Consider the following 14,587-nt stretch of genomic DNA (forward strand, 5'->3'; position numbering starts at 1 on the left):
TCCTCATCAAGCCGAGTACCGCAAGGTTTCATAGAGAGCTTAGAGATGGAATAGCAATAGTGTGGACAAGAAACTTATTAAATTGTGCAAATCCAATTTCATAAACATTTTGAAGAAAATAAAAAATAAGTACAAAGGTATTTATCATACTTCACCACAACTTGTGGCGCCTATGTCGAGAGTGTGGAACTATTATATTAAACAACACATGATCATTTATACAACTTATTGTTTGAATACAAAGGGACTTGATTTGAATCAAAAAATCATATGACCATTACATTTCATATCCCAAAATCTACCACATGAAGTCCAACAGACACAGGCTGTGACATCCCATGCTTCCTATTCCTAAATTTAGAAAACAACGAGACCTTGATAAAACCTCAACTTTGTCAGACTCTGTTCCACTAGCACACTCTTAATGATTCTTCTCTAAATTAGATCGATAAATGTGGTTCCATCAGCCTATTATCAGAAATGTTATTTCCTAGAGATTGAAGACATGCTTCTCCAACACTGATCACAAGGTCCCATTGTCCTGCGCTCCTATTCCATGCAATTATAATAAGAGCACCTAAAAGTTCAATGCTCTTAGCCATTCCGAATATAAAAACATCTACTTCATTGAACCCATTGCCCATTTTGGCAAGGAGATCCCAAACATCAATACCTACATCCTTGTCAAACCTCAACAATCGACTTACCTCTAATGATAACCTTTCGTCATCACCAGCATGCTAACTCATTTATTGATTAGGATTTGAATCATATTCGATGAACTCGTCTGAAGGAGACAGTGTTGTGCTCAAATGTACAATTCCACTTGCTTCTAGAATCAAGTACACTGTACTCAAATTTCTACACAATGGCCTTACCATTTCTCAACTTTTGGAAGGGCTAGTAGTGAACACCATGTTGTCCTCTCCAAACAAAATTAACATATGAAAAGCTATGTCAATTGCAAGAAGGGATTGTTGTTCCTTGAATGGGAAATGGCCAAATACTCAAGCCAATTTTGCATATGAAGACTTATGCCCTGATTATGCACGCACATAGCATCCAGGGCTCATGTTTGGCCATACAAGACTCTAGCAATGTAAGTTCTACGATACAATAGAAAACAATCGAGATGTATGTTAAAAGTATAGTTATCAAAAATATTAAAAAATTGATGCATCTTTTTTAATTTTGGAGGTTTGATTGTGTGATATTTTTATCATCAATACTTGAGATTACACTACATGATCTAGCATCAAGATGCAAGAGGGTCTACAAGGAAAATATAGGGACATGATAGGATGGAGTGGATCAACACTTCATATCAAAGCATGATCAAACAAATTGGAAATAAACACACAAACAGAAATTATAAATCTATATTTGATGCCTTTGTCCAAGAAGCAAATACATCTTTATAGAGGATTAATGAATTTTTTACAAATTGATATAGTAAAAATCACACGCATATTTAATTCTATGTGGTGGAAGAGGACTCTAGAATGGAGGGACTAGAAGGTTCCATATTTAATGATCCATTGAAAATTTGTTTTGTGGTAGAAATTTCTACATACCAACACTCCCTATAATTTCTACCAAGAATTGCATCAAAATATTTAGTACTACATTGAGATGTTTCTCCTTAATTTTTACAATGAATAGTGAGGCATTCAAATTCCTTTGTCTGTTTCCCTCCATCTTCTTTCTAATATCAATTCTTTACTATCCAAGTCATTTCTATTTTACTTTTGCAAAGTGTCATTCTTCAATAGTCTTCCTATTTTATAATGTCTTTTGGTGCAATCCTTGCAATCTTGATTTTCAAGTTATCAAAACAAGAAATTTGAGCTTGTTGCAAACTCATTTACTCAAACCATTTTTTACCCTCCTTAAACAATCTATATTTGCTAGATTTATGTCATTTTTTGAACTTCAACATTTGTGTTTGAAACTTTTTTGATCATAATGTATTGTTACAATTTGACTACTGCAATATTTTCTTTATCCATTGTTTATCCTAATTATTCATTCATTTTTCTTATTATTGGCTCAATTGGATATTTAATTCCTTGTCCATTCTTTCTTGGCCATTTATCGCTCTATCCCACTCTTTTTTCATTCTTTTTAAACCAATAAACTATCAAAATCACCAAGTGCTTTTGCATTGTCATTGTAATTTAAATGCTTGTCAATACACTTTTTTTATAAAGAGCTTCAAAAAAATCACTCTTTAGTAATAAATCCATATCATCTGTACTACATGAAGCATTGCATATTTGACATTTCCTTCTTGTATAAATTATTATCTTCTTTAAACTTCTTCATTGTTTCCTTTTCCTCTACATTATCAAGCAACCTTAGTTTTTTTCCTAACTCTCCATTTCTTATATTAATCTTATCAAATAATTTTAACATTTCTTCTAGCTCTTTATTTGTCTCTATAAATATGGGTCATTCTTTCACCTTTCAATTTATGTACTTAGTCCACAAATTTTGCTTCAATTTTCTCTTTATAATCATTAATTTAATTTAAAAGTTGACATCTTCTAGTAACTTCTCATTCATTGTTGCAAATTTTTCTAAGTTCTCTAGTTTCATTTATTTTTCTTTTGAATAATCCAACTAACAAATCAACTTTACATTTTCTTTAACACTCTTTTACTTTTTTCTCCCATTCTAATAAATAATCTAACTCACCTTGTCCTTCTTTTAGAAACTTTGTATGTTTCTATATCGAATATTCAAATAACTTCAAGAAAATTGATGCAGGAGCATCCAGAGGTATAAGGGCAATCCTGTGTCACCCAAAAAAAAAATGTAATTAGACTTAGTTTCTGTTTCATGTCTTTACATTTTTGGATACCCATTTGGCTCAAATAAAGGTTCCAACTCTCATAGTTCAACTATCAGTGCGTTTGAAAATCCCAAAAAAATAGGAGCATGTATTTGGACCATCATTTCGATAAAATAGAAGGTATGAATTGGCCAGATGAATGTAATCATGATTTAGAGCATTCCAAAAAAAGAATAACGTCAATAGGCCGCATGGTTTGAAAGTTATTGCAGTTTTTCGAGTTTTGGAGACCTCCTAAGAATGCTTCAAAGTCAGTTTTGGGGCATTAAATGACCTCAAAAAGGGTCAAAAAATGGGGGGACGAGTGAAGCTAGTCCATAAAGCTATAGAGCTCTTCGAGAGCTTTTCGAAAATGTAAACGGTTCGTCAATTGGAGCTACGGTTCAAAAGTTATGCCTCCCAGAAGTTTGGCTACCATTTCTGGATTCTTCTAGATTTGCATCGACTTCTAACGTAGCTTTCAGAACCTTCTATTTTGCCAGTGGATGCCTACTAGCACTTTCTAGAATGTACTCCTAGTCCTTAACCCTCCGGGGTCTATTTAAGGAGATTTCTGGCATTGTAAAAGGCAGTTGGGATTAGAGCTTGAGAGGAGGTGCTCAAAGGAGAAATATTCTCCAAATTTATGCTATTGTAAGCCCGTAGGGCATGTTTTGAAGTTTATTTTCTCTCCACTATTTGTACTAGCTTATTTTCTCAGTTAATATAATTTTCCCTTTCTGTTGGTTCCATTCTGTTCTTGGGTTGTGTCCCCATCAAAAATCCTACATAGATATCAAACTTCTTTCTTATTGAAAGTAGCCAATTTTTTTTAATAACAGATTTATATAAACATGAAACATTTCAAGAAAAAAATTGTTACAATTACTTATCCATATGAAGTTAAAAATCTATAAAAATGTGATTTAGCAACAAAGAACCAAGAAACTTCTTTCAATTACTTATCCATTAGGTCACAATGAATTGAGCAACTTCTTTTAGTTGTAGTATATAGTACAATTATATACAAGCATAAAGAGTTAGTTCGGGTAGTTGCAACATATACTACAATAATTGAAAACCATTTGATTAGGGTTTCCATGTTTTGCAATATCTAAAAGGATGAAAATTATTTTTTTGTATCCTGACTTCTTTCAATGATTGTGCATAAGTGATAAAGGAGAATATGAACTGAAAAGTCTTTTGAAATATTAGCAAATACAACATTGCAACAAAGTTTTCAAATTCATTTGATAACAACCTATCTGCACCAAGGAGATCTGATTTCTAAGACCAAGGTTGAGGGAAAATTATAGATGGTATTGGAAAAATAGAACAATACATTTTAAATGTAGAGAATGATAGCTTGTTTTTATTGAATAATACATGCCGATTTATACAATAGCTTGACTCAACAACATACCTAAATGACTATGAATTAGATTGAAAACACACACATCTAACTGGAACTTATGGACACCTAACTCAACAGATCTACAATAAGAACTTGATTCAAACTAAAGCTCTTTGACTCAACCCTAAACTAAATTTGTGTTGTCAGCAACTTAACAAGGTTTGCCACATGTGCAACAATTATTATTGACTACTGTTGGAACATTAACACCAATAAATGGGGCAGCAAAAAAAGAGTGCCATGAATTGCAATAATGGCTACAAAACTAAAGTTTATATTTTAGCACAAATGAGACAATTGGGAAGAGGATAAACAAACTTAAGGAAATTACCAATAGGAATTTTAACATGAAGGAATCTCCATGTTAGGTGTTGACACTTTGCATCAACTTTAGAGTTCCAAATTTGGAGGATAAGTTTATTCCATTTGCATTGCAAGAAGGAGCACCTCCACTTGGAATTAAGTTGAGATGAGGTAAAAATAGGAGGAAGGAGTTGTTTGTAAATGGTTCAAGGGGAGAAGTAGTGGGTTCCATGTTCATTAGGCCATCCCTATTCATTCAAAAATTTAGCATGGCAATTAAAAGATAACAAGTTTTAAAGTTCAGGCATCATGAGCTCCTGGATATCAAGAATTGGTTGCTTTTAGATGCTATTAGCCAAAAGTATGATTTCAAGAGAGGCCATCATTTCTACTTAAAGGTGGAATGGTCCCATAAATTGCTAGAAGGTTTTAATTCTTTTCTTATGAATTCATTTTCCTCTGAACCTCCTGATAGGTTTGTGATCTTCTTGAACTAACTTGTTCCAACATATAGAAGAATATAGGAAACTTATCCCATGGCTAAGGGATTGGTCAAACTAAATTAATTTTGTAAAGAAAGATGGAGAAAGGGTGTAGATCCTTAAGTTTTAAAAAAGGATCTAAGAGGATCTTATCTTTCCAACTAATGGTCCCCCAAAAACTACCAACACAAGTTGTTTGAATGTGAAATCTAATTAATTCCTTTCAAGGGACATCACCCTCCAAGCCTCTAATTATCTATTTAGATGATAGGAAAACACCTTGTGTGTATGGATCATTGATTTCAATCCTCTTTTGTGCTTAGGTTGAATGCAATGCTCCCAAGAAGTAGCAGGCATTCCCTTTTGATTTCCCCGTCTAGCCCATACGAAATTGTTGATGAGTTGGGTAAGATGGCTGTAGCAACTTTTAGAAGCTAACCAACATTAAGATATATATACATGACTAGCTAGCAAGAAATTTTTAGCCACTTGTATGCGATCATCCATAGATAAGAATCTATTTTTCCAATTCCAAAGTTTTCTTTTGATTTTATTAAAAAACCAGTTCCACATATCTTTGAGGAATATCTAATAGTCGTACCATGTTTAATTTATTTCCACTCTAGGAATCCAATTTATATGGGAGTTTGAACAAGACACAAAATATTCTTTTTTATGCAAAGCTAATATAGATCCATAATTGGTATAGAAAACATCTAAGGTATCTAAAGTATTAGCCACCTTTTCAGCTGTCTTTTGAATAAAAAACATACTATCATCAGGGAAGTGGGAGTTGAGGGCAGTGGCATTATTAGGTATAGATATGGCATGGATAAGCTCATTAGCCTTAGCATGGTGGAGAAAATAATTAGACCATATGCCTCCATGACATATAGAAATGTAGTAAGAGGAAAGCACTGGCAGATACATCTTTGAATAGGGATTTGAGGAGAAAGAGAACCATTGACAGTTAATTCAGCATTAGCATCAAAGAAAAGAATTTTGATATGAGTGGAGGATTTTAGGACCAAATCCAAGCCATTATATCATGTTTTTGGATGAAAGGCCAACGAATATGATCGCATGTTCCGTCAAAGTCCAACTAAACAATATGTGCATCTGACTAGTTTGTTGGGATGAATCAATAGTTTCCTAGGTTGGCACAAGATTGTCACGAATAAACTTTTCACCTAAAAATCATGTTTTCTTTGGTGGAACTATCATTTGGGTAATGGGATTAATTCTTCTAGCCAAGGCTTTGACTATAATTGTGGAAGAGGTATTAAGCAAGGTAATGGGTCTTCAAGCGGCAATTGAATCTTCTTCTTTTCCTTTGGCAATTAATAACTGGACTTAAAGTTCCAGTTTCAACTCTTTGGAGATTAACATAATAAAAATCTTCATAAATGTAGGACCACAAAGGATGATAGAATTGAACAGGAAGGCCATCCATCCCGAGGCTCTTGTCAATAGCCATACTAAAAGGGGCTTCATTGATTTCTTTAATAGAAAGAGACCTATAAAAAAAGTTACTGTACTCTTCCTTAATTTTGCAAAGATTACAGCCTGCCGCACTTTCCTCAACAAAGATAATTAAAGGGTCATCTGCTGATTCATATGTAAAAAGTTGTTTATAATAATTGAAAAAGGTTTGCATATTGTCTAATTGATTAGAAAGTGGAGTTCCATGAGTAGATTTGATAACAGCAATTTGTTATTTTCTGTGTTTATGGATCTCTGCACCTTTACCTGTACAGATTGTTGAAGAGAAAAATTGTGGAGGTTGGCTGCAAGAAGAGAGTGACCTTAGACCATTTGAAGACTTTTCAGGCCTCCTTCTTTTAGCATCAGCTCTTTGACCATAATCACCTAAGAAAGAGGAGAAAGGTCATCTATCTTGTATGGGTTTTGGTTCAACATTCCAAGTGGCTAGAAAACCAGTAATAAGAAAACCCTGATTCATAACAAAATGATCAATCTATTCTTACCAAAAATGCTTTCTTATCAAACATTACAATTACAAAATAATTTTGCAAGAATTTTTTTTGTATATTTATTTATTCAAAATATTTCTTCACCTTTCCCTAGATATAAAATGATGACTCCTGGTGGTAATTAATTAACTCATTCGTTTTATGTAGTGTCGAGGGAATTCAAAATTTTGGCTTAATAGCTCATTTGTAGCAGTAAGAATGTCCCTTTCTTTGTGCTTGGGTCAATGACATTTGGAAGCAATTCTACAACAGAAAAAATGATCTTCCTCCCTTCGATGATGCAATGTTGATCAGGATCTCCTCAGCCTGAACTCTAATATTATGAATACAATCAATATTCGTTATCCAAGAGGCAAATCCATCTGCTTGTTTATAGAAAACCTAAGACTTCTCAAAAACTTGTTATAGTAAAATTCTATGCCAGTGTGGAATGGAAAAGCTTGGAAGGTTCCTATCCCAATTTAATGTTTTATTGAGAATTTGTTCTATGAAAAATTACTATCTAAAAATAGATAGATGATACATCATATAGTCTGACCATATCTATATATATTTTCACACAATCTAATAAATATTTACGTAAATTTTGAAAACCTAATAGCTTTGGTTGATGCTCAATCATTTTCCTCTCAAATAACTCTCTTCCCTCCCATAAATCTTTATCACTGAATTAGTGATATTCTCATTCTGTTATTTTTTTTTAAAAAAAAAACCTAACAAAGTTTGTCTATGTCGAAACCCTCAATTGTATATTATCAAAAGAATACCTAAATATCAATATAGACCATTGATCACAGTAAATTTAGACTTTCTATCAACCGAAACAAAAGTGTGAAACTCTTATCTTAAATAAAATTAATTCATAAATAGAACTCAAAGAAAATTTTTAAAACGATGGATGTGTAGGATTCAAACAACAGCAACAACACAAAAGAAAAAAAAAATGATAATATTCAAAACAAGGAAGGCTCTGTTTTACTGCAGAGAAAAAAAAAACTGATATATTATTCCACCAGCAATTTGTTGGTGGAATAATATATCAGAAATGATAATATTCAAAACAAGGAAGGCTCTGTTTTACTGCAGAGAAAAAAAAAATTGATATATTATTCCACCAACAAATTGCTATTCAGCCAATACATTTATTCAAATAAAAATTGTTAAAACTAATCCCTAACACATAAATCAAAATATAGATCAAGAGTTCTCATAGTAGTTTTAGCATTATTCCATGCCTATGATTAAGGCTGGAAGAAGAAGTAACTAAGACTAAACTAAAATGCATCCAAAAATATCATCTAATGCATGCCATATGTGCAACATGCTTCTTGTTTAAACTGCTCCTAAACGGAAGTATTCTAGAAATTATTCATAGAACGGTGGAAATGGAGCGATGGAGTTGGAGTTTGACGTGAAGATCTCAGCATCAATCTTCATACTCCCCCTTGATGCTGAGAGGACTCACAATCTGATCTCTGAGTACCAAAAACTGATCTTTTGTAACTGCCTTTGTGAAGATGTCTGAAATTTGCTCCTTTGTGTTGATGTACTTCAACTCAACCACTTTATTTTGTACCAAATCTCTAATAAAATGTTGTTTAAGATCAAAGTGTTTGGTACTGCTATGATGAACCAAATTCTTGGCCAATTTAATGGTGCTTATGTTGTCACAAAAAATCACAGTAGGCTGAATCTGTATCTCTCCAATTTCTTCAAGAAGCTTTCTAAGCCATAAAGCTTGTGTGCTAGCTAAAGTGACCGCAACATATTTCGCTTCTGTAGAAGAGAGAGCAACCATACTTTGTTTCTTTGAACTCAATGTAATTAAACTAGAACCCAAAGAAAAACAATTACCAGATGTAGATTTCCGGTCATCCAAACAACCTCCCCAATCTGAATCACTAAAGCCAACAAGCTCAAACTTATTAGAAGAATAGTGAATGCCAAAATCTACCGTGCTTTTCACATACCTCAAAATTCTCTTGGCTGCCTTCATATGTTCCTCTGATGGATTTGTCATATACCTTGAAACCAATGAAACTGAATAAGCAATATTAGGCCTTGTGTGAGTTAAAAACATCAAACTCCCCACAATTCTTTTGTATAATGTCTTGTCAACAATTTTAGCACCATCATCTCTACATAATGTAACTCCATGAGCAATTGGAGTGGAAAGAGGTTTAAATCATCCATATCAAATTTTTTCAACATATCTTTTGCATACTTTTCTTGACAAATAAAAATTTCATCTTTACCTTGATAAACCTCCATGCCAAGAAAGTACTTCATGAGACCTAAATCTTTCATCTCAAACTCATTCATCATAGCAACTTTAAATTCATCTTTCATCTTTGAACTACTACCCATATATAAAAAATCATCAACATACAAACTCACAATGAGAATATCATTACCTTCTTGTTTGTAGTAAAGGGTAGGTTCACTCTTACTCCTTTGAAAGCCATTCTGCTGAAAATATCCATCAATTCTTGCATACCATGCACGTGGTGCTTGCTTGAGGCCATTCAAAGCCTTCTTCAACTTGTAGACATAATCTTCTTTGCCTTGAATCTCAAAACCTTGTAGTTGTCCCACATATACCTCTTCTTCTAAGTACCCATTCAAGAAAGCACTTTTCACATCCATATGATGAATACTCCATTTCTTTTGAGCTGCAAGAGAGATTAGCATCCTAATAGTTTCTTGTCTTGCTACTGGTGTAAAAGTTTCTTCATAATCAATGCCATACCTTTGAGTGAAACCTTTAGCAACCAATCTTGCCTTGTGTCTTTCAACACTCCCATCACTATTATACTTGGTCTTATAGACCCATTTTGTGCCAATCTTCTTCTTCTTACGTGGAAGATCTACAAGCTCCCATGTTTCATTCCTATCAATGGAATACATCTCTTCATTTATTTCTTGCATCCAAACCTCATTAGCACATGCATCTTCAAAACATGATGGCTCAAAATCAGCTTTAGCAAGTAATGCAAAATTTACTGTCTCACCTATTGGATCTTCTTCATGTGCTTGATTTTGACACCTCTCATAAATATCACTCAATCTTTTTACCTTCCTTGGAGGACTAGAGGATGGACTTGCTCTTGGTATTGGTGAGGGGTTTTTTAGTGGGCTTGGTGATCTTGAAATAGAACCTTTAGTTGGCTGCTCATTATCATTATCAGCAATATCATCATCATCCAAAACTGATTTTGGCTTTCCAACATGTTGTTTTTGATGACCATAAACTCCCCCTTCATAAAAAATCACATCTCTTGAAATAACAATCTTATTAGTAATAGGATTGAATAATCTATAAGCTTTGCTTTCCTCACTATAGCCCACAAAAATACATGATTCACTTTTAGCATCTAGCTTTTTCCTATTCTGATTAGGGATGTGAACATAAGCCAAACAACCAAAAACTTTAAAATGATTTACATTGGGCTTTTTCTCATACCATGCTTCATATGGAGTCATCTTGTGTAGGGCACTTGTAGGACTTCTATTGAGAATATAAACGGCTGTAGCAACTGAATCGGCCCAATAAGAATTGTTCAAACCCTTGGTTTGTAACATGCTCCTTGCCATTTCTACCACAATACAATTCTTCCTTTCAGCCACTCCATTTTGTTGGGGTGTGTATGCAGTTGTGAGTTGTCTTTTGATTCCATTCATCTCACAAAAATTTTGAAAATTGTTTGAGCAAAATTCTCCTCCTCGATTTGTTCTCAAACGTCTTATTGTGTTCCCTTTCTCATTCTCTACACGATCTTTAAACTTCTTGAATGTATTAAAGGCTTCATCTTTACTCTTCAAAAAATATACCCAACACATGCATGAGTAATCATCAATAAAAGTAATGAAATATGACGACTTACCCAAACTTTGTGTTTGCATTGGACCAAAAATATCTAAATGAATAAGTTGAAGTGGGTATTGGGCCCGCCATCCATTGCCTTTTGGAAATGATTCCCTTGAATGTTTCCCTTTTGCACACCCTTCAAAAATCTGTTTATGCTCTTCAATCTTAGGCAATCCAAGAACTAATGCATTTGACGTTAGATTCTTCAAACTATTGAAATTTAAATTGCCATACCTAAGATGCCACAACCAACTTTTATCCTCATAAGCCATATTGACAAGCTGATTATCATTTTGACCAAACTTCAAAGGAAACATCCTATTCTTTTTCATAGGAACAACTGTAATCACTTTTTTTTTTTTATTCTTACCATAGATAGTATAGTGCATGTTCTCAAATACCACTCTATAATTCTTCTCACATAGCTGCCCAACACTCAATAAATTATGCTTTAACTTGGGAGTATAATAAATATCTTGAACACTTTTCATACCTTCCTTTGTCTACACATCCATGGCTCCTTTGGCCGCAACATCCACAGTATTGTTATTACCAAGGGTAATATTAGATCTGTAACTATCATCAAGCTTTGAAAATATTTCTCTATTACCAAACATATGGTTAGAGCATCCAGAATCCAAATACCAATCATCATTCATAGTACTTTCACCTTTCCCATAACATAAAAATAAATTACACGAGGAAGGATCCTCATCTTGTTGTGAAAAATTTGCACTATTGTTACCTGATTTCAGTCTACACTCTCTCTCAAAATGTCCATACTTATTGCAATGATAGCATTGGATGTTCCTTTTATCAAATCTGCCACTACCTCTGCCTTCTTGAGCACCTCCTCTTTCTCTAGATCCTCTTGAAAAATTCTGATTTTGGCCTCTTCTTGAGCCTTTGTTGTTGTTACTACTTCTGCTAGCACCATTGTTCTTTGAAATTTGCAATTGGGAAGCAAAAGCCTTCTCATTAACACTGATAGATGTGTCCCTTATTCTATCCTCATGTGATATAAGAGATCCAACCAATTCATCATACTCCATGGTAGCTAAATTTTTGCTTTCTTCTATGGCAATTACTACAATATTCCATCTTGGGGTTAGAGATCTCAATACCTTTTGTATTATTTGCTCTTGAGCAATAGATTCACCCAAAGTGGCCATTTTATGAGTCAAATCTTTCACTCTCACACAAAAATCTCCCACACTCTCTGTCTCCTTCATCTTCAAGTTCTCATATTCTCTTTTCAAGGTTTGTAGCTTCACAACCTTGATCTGATCATTGCCATGGTAAGCATCTTTTAGAGTCTTCTAGGCCTCTTTTGTTGTCTGTGCATCAGCAATTCGAGGAAACAAGCTCTTATAAAGAGCCATCTGAATGTGAAACAATGCCATTGCATTCTTCTTCTCAGCTTCTTTCTTCAATCTCCTGTCATTAGGTTGGAGAGTATTCCAATCTACAGGCTCTTCATATCCGGATTCAACAATCTCCCAAAATCCTTTCCCAATCAAAAAAGTCTTCATCTTGATTGACCAATATTGGTAATCAACTCCATCAAACTCTAGGATTTCCAAATTGTTTGCCATGCTGCTGTCTTCCAAACACCTTCAACTCTGATACCAAATGTAGGATTTAAACAACAACAACAATACAAAAGAAAAAAAAATGATAATATTCAAAATAAGGAAGGCTCTGTTTTACTGCAGAAAAGAAAAACTGATATATTATTCCACCAACAAATTGCTATTCAGCCAATACATTTATTCAAATAAAAATTGTTAAAACTAATCCCTAACACATAAATCAAAATATAGATCAAGAGTTCTCACAGTAGTTTTAGCATTATTCCATGCCTATGATTAAGGATGGGAGAAGAAGTAACTAAGACTAAACTAAAATGCATACAAAAATATCATCTAATGCATGCCATATGTACAACAAGCTTCTTGTTTAAACTGCTCCTAAACGGAAGTATTCTAGAAATTATTCATAGAACGGTGGAAATGGAGTGATGGAGCTGGAGTTTGACGTGAAGATCTTAGCATCAATCTTCAGGATGTTTTTTTTTCACGCTCCATCAGAAATAAAAATATTTTTTACTTAGGTTAATCAATTTTTTCCAGCCATCATAATAAAGTGAGTCTTTGATTGGCATGGCGAAAATAAATAATTCGAAGGATCTTCTTTCTCTACAATAAACCTAAATAATGCTTATTCGTTGGACAATAAGACACGCAGATGTGTCCTATTTATTATCTCTCATTTTTATTTTAAACCTGCGGGATTCTTCTCATCGTCAGAACCACATGCATCAGTCCAATGAATGACATCAGTCTCTTTTTCATCACTGCACGGCTTCCTGCTTCTTAAGCCTCCGACGTCTTTGCTTTGTTGAGATCCTAATTCGGATAGTTTCCTCCATGAAACAACTGTATTACCCTTTTCATTCATTTTCATGCAGAACCTCTCACGAGGAGATACCTCATTAGAGTCATCTTCTAACATCTTAGTCGTCTTCTTGTACCCCATACCACTTTACCAACTTGTTTCTGATGCTCTACTGTACATAAAAAGAATGAACCAACCTCGGCACTATACCAAAAAAAACAAAAAAAAAAAGAGAGAGAAAAATACCACATCAAAAGAAACAAAAGAAAGACATTTATTAACCTAAAATTAACTATTCTTCACTCACATGTATTCTGTTGCACACAAAGAATGAACTTACTTAGCCACTATAGGGAAGAAACAAAAGAGTGCAAAATAAAAAAATACTATCCTGATGTGAAAAAGAAAGAAACAAAAAGATGAATCTAAAATTATGACATTTTCACTCACATGTATTCTTTGCTCCTACTGAGAATTTCCAATTCTGCAATATAAGGTTTATAAGCACCTTCTCTCTGGTTAACCTGCACCTAGGTCATGGAAGAAAATAAAGTGTGATAAGATAAGGGACAGATGATAGGAAAAATGTAGGGATGGAACAAAATAAATAGTCCAATATGAATAGCTTAAACATTACATACTTAGAATTTTGATTCCTAGGTGTGAGGTTTGATTCCTAGTTTAATAGTTTGATTCCTCAAAAATGTAAAATAGTCAAAGTTGACTTACTTTTTCTAGGGTACCCCATAAATGAAAATCATCAATATAGATAGTGGGTAGGTGACTTACATAACATTTAATACTTCAAAATGATAGGTAAGAGAAATATTTTTCTTATTGAGTTACCATATTTCATTATCCAATGTTTAAATATCTTGTTGTTAAGATTTAGGTCGAGGTTTTTCTATAACCTTTTACTAAGCTTATGACTTGAGAAGTCCCAATGTTTACATACATGATAGTTATAATTTTTATTTTCTTTCTATAATCTCTCACTAAATACAACTCTTCAATCAAATAAGAGATTTTTAGTCTCAATTCTAAAGGAGTTAATTATATCTCACCCTCTAATGTTGTTTACATATACATGATAGTTAAGATTTCCATGTGGTTTCTATAATCTTCCACTAGACATAAACTCTCCAATAAGTTATCTCATAGGAAACAAAGGTAAGAAATTGTTGGTTTCAATTTTATAAGAGTTTTCAAATATCTCAAGATCCAATATTTTACATACATGATAGTGAAGATTTTTCAATTGGCAAAAATAAGCTTTAGATCAAATAAGTAATCCCA

This window comes from Cupressus sempervirens, chromosome 8 (assembly GCF_028749045.1).
Source record: "Cupressus sempervirens isolate cs-2001-9-10 chromosome 8, ASM2874904v1, whole genome shotgun sequence".
Lineage (NCBI taxonomy): Eukaryota > Viridiplantae > Streptophyta > Pinopsida > Cupressales > Cupressaceae > Cupressus > Cupressus sempervirens.